General features: G+C 38.2%; 1 long non-coding RNA gene across 2 annotated transcripts; it reads left to right on the top strand.

The window, feature by feature from the left end:
• Positions 1–2,206: 2,206 nt before the first annotated feature.
• On the top strand, positions 2,207–9,055 carry LOC147355181 (uncharacterized). Of its 2 annotated transcripts, XR_015144361.1 has the most exons (4): positions 2,207–2,425; positions 8,046–8,167; positions 8,412–8,477; positions 9,028–9,055. It is a non-coding gene; the product is annotated as an uncharacterized LOC147355181 (long non-coding RNA). The 2 variants fall into 2 exon arrangements; XR_015144360.1 differs by lacking the exon at positions 9,028–9,055 and having other exon boundaries at positions 8,412–9,016.

Below are 9,055 nucleotides of genomic sequence, written 5' to 3'. Positions count from 1 at the left end.
CCCTTCTTTTCTTGCTCCTTGCAAATACAGCCTGTTTGTGTGGCTTCTTATTGATCCCTATCTTCTTTGCTTTTTGGAACCAAACCACAGAGAAATTCTAGAGACCAGACACAACATACTCTTCCAACTCCTGTCAAAAAAAATGGAATTTAGGTTTTTCATGGATGAGTATGCTTCTCAGCACTGGAAAGTCTACTTAGTGGGCTCTTTCTGTGACCTTAGAGTCCTCTCAGCATGCTTACCTTCTCTTGCTCCACCACCACACATGCTTTGTGATTTGGGCTTTAGCTATCTCCAAGTGGTACTGAAAATGGAGTTTGTATTTTGGATATTGTTCTTTTAAACATCAGTTTTGTGTCTTCGCTTAATTTATCTAGTAATCAGCGATAGTCACTGAGCATTCACTATGTGCCAGGTGCTGGAATGTGGGGGCTTTAAAGACAAATTCCTTGTTTTGGAGGACTTTTTAATATAGTAGGACACTAAAAATAAATTAACAATGATTGAAGGGGGAAAAAAAATCACACCAGAAAAGGTTGAGTATAAGTGTCAAAGCTGAGGTTCAAAGCGGTGCTTTAGACGAACTTGGGAAAAAGGAAAGGGTGTCAATCTATAACAACACCTGGAGGCTAGGGGCTCAGGACTCAGCATGTGGTCAGTAGGCAAGAAATAGTTAATGGATCTACAAGATTACTTTTCAATGGAAAGACCAGGGATCTCTAAAAATCCTGATTTTGGCACAATTTTAGAAGGAAGTTGTACACATTAAGTTATTCTGGTTCCTATAATCATTGCTCATTCTTTCTTTAGATTTGGTCATCTGTCTCACAGCTGACATTCTTTTCATTAACCCTGAGATAGACTTTGGAGAATAGGTCTAATGTTGACAGATGCATACAGAGGAAAGAATGTTCTACATAAAACAAAGGACAGGGTCAAAGCTACATGAATCAGAAATCGGGGCACTAAAGGAAAAAAGTCTGGAAAAGTTGTGTGGGGCTATATTATTAAGCATCTAGGATTCCAACCCAAAATACCATTTAGTTTTTGGGTAGAGGAATTTTGTTTCAAATAGGATCAAAGAAAACCAGATAAATTTCCCCTGAAATTCCCCATTTTCTACATCTATCTTGAAACATAGAGTATGACATATAATTATGTCAATGTATTCCTCAAAAAATTGACAATGTGAAGTTTAGTTTTATGAAGTACTAACTTTCTAATAGATAGAAGTGAACTATTTAGTCATTAAGTGTTGGTGTGTGCTGCGTGTTAAGTCACTTCAGTCATGTCTGACTCTTTATGACCCTGTGGTCTGTGGCCTGCCAGGCTCCTCTGTCCATAGCAGTCTCCAGACAAGAATACTGGAGTGAGTTGCCATGCCCTCCTCCAGGGGATCTTTGCAACCCAGGAATTGAACCTGTGGCTCTTAGGTTTCCTACATTGGCAGGCAGGTTCTTTACCTCTAGCGCCACCTGGGAGGCCCCTTAATTGTTGGCAGTCTTATTTATTCTTTTATTTTTTCCATTTTCTTGATTAACTATCAATGATTGAAAATAGTACTTGACTGTTTTATAATAATAACCTTTAGTACACCCTCTTCTTTCTTTCTTTCCTCCCTTCTATACTCCCGTTCGCTCTTCTTTTCTTTGCTCAATTGATTAGCAATCAATCAGTTATTCATGTGGGCAGAGCCTAGCAGTGATTATTTTTTTCAATGAGGTGTGTGAATTTTTACAAATTTTGGCACAAAGCTATATTTTCATACCATATGGTCTTTGAAATATTTACAATACTTTCTTTTGGTAAAAAAGATTTGTTTACAGATGGCATAAAATCAAACATCATTCTTGGTTCATGTAATCATAATCATCACCAATACCACCAGAGTAACAGTAACCTTTGGGTTCAATCAATGAATTGATTTTATAATCTGTTAGAGTTGTCTTCTGATGTTCACTATCGTGGCTTGTATACATTTGTGAAAGAAGTAGAGAATGAAAGCTTAGTAGTTTACATGCTGTAAAAATTAAGAGGACATGATTTAGGATTAAAGGAGGTAGTGATTTAATTTTGGAGTTGCTGAGCTGAGCTCTGGTGGTCTGCAGAACTCTGGGGGAAATCCAGATATTGCGGTAACAGATTTGGGTTGGAATGTTTTGTGAATGCAATAGCAGATGCACTTATGGAAGCCTTTTCATTTCAGGATATTGCCTCATGCGACCTTAGGACATGATGGTTCTCCCAAGGCTCTAGATGTGACCAGAAGTTTTCTGTTTAACCAAACCTTGAAAATGGTTCCCTTTCACAACATTATTTAAAGGGTCATGTAAAATTACATGGCTTGCAAAAACTATAAACAGGATATAAATGTATGGTCTTTAAGCCAGTAAAATCTATTCTGTCTTGGACAGCTTGAATTAAGGTAAATATCCTTTATGATCATTTTCTTGGGGCTGTAAATATGGCATATATGTCTCTGTTGTCTTTGCTTCCGCTGATGAACTTGAAATAACAGTAACTGGGCCTTTGTGAGACACCCAGAGACTTCTGTGTCTTCTACCTGTCTGTTAAAACTGCATACCTTGGAAATTTCCAAGGATTCAGTCAGGCGTTAGTATTTAGGATTAATACATTTCAAAAGTGTGAAAATTTGTACTTGTGGTCTTTGATCTCTTGAATCCTTGATACTGAGCCACCACTGATTATCTCTGTACACTTACATTTGCTTGTACTTTTTATTTTTTTACTTTCAGGCACTGCTAATATATAATATATGGCATTTTCATGACCATGTGTTACTTGGCCCAGTCCAGATTAACCTGCAGGAACTCTTGCTATGTGACAAATATAATCAAATACCATGAACGTATCTTACTAACCTCTGTCCTCTTTAAAACCATGCAATAAATCCTATGACTTGCAAAGATCTTTACATCTCATCCTACACTGTCACTTAAATCCCTGTTCAATAATGGATTTAAATAACATGACAGTTCTAAACATTAAAAAATTAAGTAGACATTTTGATTATTTGTTTGAATCATGGGAGCTGCACATTGACAGTGAATATTCATCCTTGGTACCAAGATCCTAATTTGACATGATGGCATGTTTTCATTTTGTTTGGATTTTCTGTCAAACGCTAAAAACATTAGTAAATGGTACCCGCACTTTTAAATCATAAAAAGAAACCTAGATTTGTTTGCAGTTTTTTAATCTGTTGTTAATATACTTGAAAGAACACAGCCCTGTCTAATAAACACATCAAACTAATGGGTACCAGAGCAGTTCAGAAGAGTGTTTGTTGTTTGGTGTTTAGATTTCAGTCAGAATTAATCAACAATGGATGGGGCCTGCTGTATTTATTAGCAACTCAAATCCGTGTGATTTAATGCCAGGTTCCTTTGACTCATTCCAGCGAATGCTGGCAAGGTTACAGCACTGATACATACTTACATCCTCGGGTCTTAAAAAGAAAAGGAAAAATGGAGCCTAAAATCAGACCACAGGATTGGCAAGAATTTCCCGAGAGCCATTTTGAATTTGGCCCTATACAGAGGGCCTGTGAAAAGGAAGCAATTGATTCAAGAACAGTAGAGCATTTTTTTTTTTTTTTTTTTTTGCTTGAAGAAGCCTTCAGCTGTGCAGATGGCTGGCTGGCATAATCCAGTCGGCTTTTGTTTTTTATTTTACATATTAGGCCACTTTCTTCTCACACTCTATATTGCTTTTCTTTTCTCACTTTAAGCCTCCACATTTGTGGGGCAAAGGAGAGGTTGCAGGGGCTTAGTGGGGGTGACCGCACGGCACACACACTACATCCCACAGATTTATGAGTTGCTAGTGCTTTGCTGGCAATGGTGTCTGCTTGTGACAGTCAGCATCAGGGTGTTCTTTGTACAAAAGTGTCAACTTTTGAATGAAGTCCCTGGAAACAGATGTAAAGATTAATCTTGAGACTGCATTTTTTTTTTCCTTCCCAAGGCTCTGAAAACGTGCCACCTTGTGCAATAGTCCTGGATCTAGACGTTTTTTTTTTTTTTCAAAGTGATGTTATTTCTCAATTACAAAGGCTTACATTCTTTACTGTTCACGTTCAAAAATTCCACAGCCTTTAGCCACCCCTTCTGCTTCCTGTGTCTGGGGGCTGCCTTTCGAGAGCAAATTATTTGTGCGAAGACATTATTTATCTAGAAACTCTTCAGTACAAACTTGATTGGGTCATCATTACTCTGGGGACTCTCTGTCTCCTTCAGAATGTAAGATTTGCCAGTGTTCCCCTCCTGCCACTTTCTATTGGAAGATAGTTGACTTTTGGCCTGATAAACAGTTTAGCTTTGAATGAGGCCTTGCTGTCAGGATGGGCATCATCCTTACATGTCTGTCCTCCAAAAATGTTCTGTCTTATTTTAGGTGGTATTGTCTTTTTTCCAACACTTGGAGGTGAATTCTGAAGAAAAGAAGACATGCCAAAATGAGCATGTGTTCAAGTGTTTCCATGTTAAGTGTTAGGATAGATCTCAAAGTGTTCTGAAACGAATCTGTATTGAAAAACAACAACAACACCCAGAGAATGTTAATTACACACCTCCACTGTTGAATGACATTTCCTTTCAGCAAATAGAAGACTTTGTGGGAATAGTATGGGCCCCCTCCCTTCCCTACCCCTCAATTGTCAATGTTCCACACACAGAGAATAAATACCACAAGATCCACTACTTTGGAATGACTTGACGGTCCTTGTTTTCCCTCCTTAAAAAGCTGTCTCTTCCATATAAATGGGAAACATATGTAAAGAGTTCTTGCTTTCATATCGTTAAACAATGTGTGTAATGCATTTCAGCTGAAGATTAAAAAAAACCTCTGGTTCTTTGAATATTTGCATACAATCAGCAAATGTCCTGACACAGATGATTTTTTTTTTTCACTTTTGTAATCTTTCTCTATATACTCAGCACCTTCTTTGGGGAGGGACATTTATTTTGGTACTTTTATACTTGATATTCTTATGCTATGCTAAGTCACTTCAGTCGTGTCTGACTCTGTGCGACCCCATAGATGGCAGCCCACCAGGCTCCCCCGTCCCTGGGATTCTCCAGGCAAGAACACTGGAGTGGGTTGCCATTTCCTTCTCCAATGCATGAAAGTGAAAAGTGAAAGTGAAGTCGCTCAGTCGTGTCCGACTCTTAGCGACCCCATGGACTGCAGCCTACCAGGCTCCTCCATCCATGGGATTTTCCAAGCAAGAGTACTGGAGTGGGGTGCCATTGCCTTCTCCGTGATATTCTTACGGTACCTCTTTAAGATTATGTATCTCAAGGGCATTGCTTGTCAAGAGAACCATGGCTGTCAAGGGAAAAATGTTTAAGACCAAATACAGATTTTTGACAAAAGATGTTAGAGGAAATGTGTTTGTAGCCGAGTTTATTCCTTGAAACATTAAGAAACAACAAGGCAAAACAAATAAGAAACCCTGTGTTTGATGAAATCAGGCACAGGCAAACTAGACGGCAAAGCGTAGGTGCCCAAAACAGTGAAATTAGGAGTGAACTGAGATGGCTTCAGTCTGCTGGCATGGACATCTCTGATCTCTGGTGGTAAACATAGCACTTTATAAGCTGGGGGCCCAACCAAGGATTTTCCCCTGGAATCCCAGAATTTGGGGGTTTGGCTACAGGAAGGTCAGTGAATTCAGGTTTACAGAGCCAAAGAGGAGCAGGGTGATGGTTAAACAGATTTACCATTTTATCAGACATACCATTTTATTGAGCTTCCAAGGTGGCTCCGTGGTAAAGAATCCACCAATGCAGGAGACTCGGGTTCGATCCCCAGGTCGAGAAGATCCCTTGGAGAAGGGAATGGCTACCCACTCCGGTATTTTTGCCTGGATACTCCCATAGACAGTGGAGCCTGGCAGGCTACAGTCCTTCGGATCACAAAGAATCAGACATGACTTAGCAACTGACCAACAACAGCAACCATTTTATCAGAATCAGGCTGACCTCTAGGAAAAGAGAAGATGTTAGGAGGCCAACAAAGTTTATAGGAAATTACAGGCAGCTGAAGACATGTATGATGTGCTGGAGCCAGCTCATGTCTGCTCTCTGGAGACAGTAAATTTTTGAAATTTTGCAAGTCGATTGTTATACATAGTCACTATTAAAAATTAAATTATAAATGTACAATATATTATATTTAAAAAGCAATAAGTACCCAAAATTCGTCACTCCTTAGTTACTATAATTTACTATTATCTTTGTTCATAAGGTTATTTACATTGATTGTAGCTCGTTGGTGAGAGGATTATATAAGTGTCCTACTGTGCATTTCTTCCTAACCCTATGGTCAGAGATATCACAGGTATGATGGCTTGAAATTAGCCATGGTGGGAGTAATTATACCATGAAAATCTGCAAATGCTACAGATCAGCCCTGGATTTATAGCCTTATTTATTATTTCGTCTTAAAATGATGGAAAACATTTTAATCACACTGATTAACATTAACAGTGTTATGTCTCTAGCACAAAAAATTGAGGATGTATTTTTCTAGTGTTTGAATCTGTTATGTTCAGCAAATAAGTTGCTCAAGTCCTTGACAAAGGAGTGAAGTTCCCAGATGCACGTCTTTGCTGTTTCACTTTCGTTTGAATTATTAACATAAGAGAAAATATCATCCAACATTCATGTTGAACCACACTTGTTTATCAGTCACCACCATGGGTTGGGTGAAAGTTTGGCAAACTCAATGAAAGCATTCTGGGAGAATCAGTTGATCTTGAGAAATGATATCAAAGCTCCCTATACACTGTTTGGAACTGAGTAGAGAAATGCTACAGTTTCATTTTTGCAAAGCTACCACACTTTGACTTCCCTGGTGGCTCAGATGGTAAAGCGTCTGCCTACAATGTGGGAGACCCAGGTTCGATCCCTGGGTTGGGAAGATCCTCTGGAGAAGGAAATGGCAACCCGCTCCAGTACTCTTGCCTGGAAAATCCCATGGATGGAGGAGTGTGGTAGGCTACAGTCCATGGGGTCACAAAGTGTTGGACATGACTGAGAGACTTCACTTTCACCACACTTTTTTTTCACCACACTTTGAAACAAGATCCTGAAAAAGAGATTTCACGTCTAGGTTGCTAAACTGGAAATAACCCAAAGTAAAGTTAAATGCCACTGGAATATTATGTAGCCATTAAAAAGGAATGTGTAGCTATCTTTATGCAGATATGGAAAGAGCTTCAAATATATTGTTAAATAAAAAAGGAAGATTCAGAACAATGTAAATAATATATGTCCATTTGAATAAAAATATGTACAGATTTTTGATGGAACATTTGATGAAGAAATTGTTGACGGTGGTAAGTGACAGTAAGAGTGGGAGAAGCTATCAGTTTTCATTGTATCCCCCTTTGAATACTATTTTTACTTTATTACTTTCATGAAATCATTCGTCTTATTCTTAACAACAAACTAGAATTTGCAAAGTCAGTAAATTTTTCTGCTACTCCTCTTAGATTATACAACTGGCCTAGAATTGCAAACATGACTTTTACCAATGTGTTTTCACAACATAGCTTATCAAGTAAGGTTTTTCCTTTCATTCTTTATTAGTTGGAATTTCCAAGTGGAATCACTGCTTGATATTCTATGGAAAACTTGATCCTTCCACCAGGTCATGAGATTTTAAGTGCACTAACAGCTTTATCAGATATTTTCATTATTTTAAAGGAATATGAAGAATTCAATTTTCATCATATATTTCTAGTTTTCTTTTTAACTACTTAGAGAAAGTAACTCTTGTGTTGTACTCTGGAACAAAACAGCATCAAGAGGTCTTGCTCTCTTTTTTTTTTTTTAACCCTTAACAAGTTAGAATTCTTGACCTTCCTTTAACATTTCAATAACATGAAGTTTCTTAAAATCTTTGTTATCTGGAAGCTATACATTTATGTTAACATTTTAGGCTGGTGTATTCATTCAGTCTAATACGTACTATGTGCATCAGGAAAAATTTGTAAAGGAGGTTTGGTTCTCCTGCAGGAACCCATGGAAACAGATGACATGTGCTAATAACAGCATCTTCGGGAAGATGATTTTGCTTTTCATGAAGAAAGAATGTTTTGAACTGTTGTACTGGAATTTCAGTGCCTGCAATGGTGAAGGTATATATAAACTGTTGGATTAAGTGGTATACAAGCTATAGGAATTCTAGTAGAAAGAAAAGACCAAGAAGTTATTGTAAAAAATCTTGAGTGGATGTCAAAGTTTCGTTGTTAGTTAAGGATTTTGGATTCACGTATAGTCAAAGTGGTCCTAGACCTGATGTCTATTTTGGTGTATTTTCAAAGATTTGGGTATGTGATATCTTGATATTAAAATGTGTCTTACCTTGCTATGTTTTTCTAGGTGACACCAGCTCGGATATGTATTGTTTGGGGGTCATAAATGACCTTTGGAGCATTTATAGAAGTGGTAAGAAAAATGCAAGAATCCTCTTAGTTTTAGTCTGGGGGTGCTTCCGAGGCCCAGGACCCTTCCAGCATTCTTGAGCCCTGGCTAATGAAGTGCTAATGGAGTGTTAGTACTGGCTACTAGACCAGGGCGTCCAAGGGATAGGAGAGTAAACATTCTTTGAAGTGGTGCCTGACCCTAAGTGTGCCTCTACCAGGAAGATAAGTACTTTTCCTGTCTCAGAGATCCTTGGTTTGATGTCCTATACCTTATGGTAAAGAAACTGCATTAGAGGGCTAGTTCTTGGGTTTGGGTGTCTAGTATTTGATCTGGCTAACAGTGCCTCATTTGGGAAATTATTTAATTGTTAACTGGTTTTGGTGGCTTTTCTAATTCTATATTTCCAAGAGACAAATAAAAATGTAAGCCATGTCAGACCTGGGGAATATAAGCCCAAATGTCACTCTATAGAGTTTTTTGCTGTTTGACTTCACCTCACTCTCCCCTCTCCTCTTTGGTACTTTAATCAAATGAGTCAGAACTGTCTCTTACTGTCTTTTTTTGTCCCCAGTTTCCAGCACAGTAGTTTATAAACATAA

This window comes from Bos grunniens, chromosome 17 (genome assembly GCF_055505025.1).
Source record: "Bos grunniens cultivar Pamir isolate PY7600 chromosome 17, Bosgru_T2T1.0, whole genome shotgun sequence".
Taxonomy (NCBI): Eukaryota; Metazoa; Chordata; class Mammalia; order Artiodactyla; family Bovidae; genus Bos; species Bos grunniens.
The sequence above is the reverse complement of the archived record's forward strand: the minus strand, read 5'-3'. Positions and strand labels throughout refer to the sequence as shown.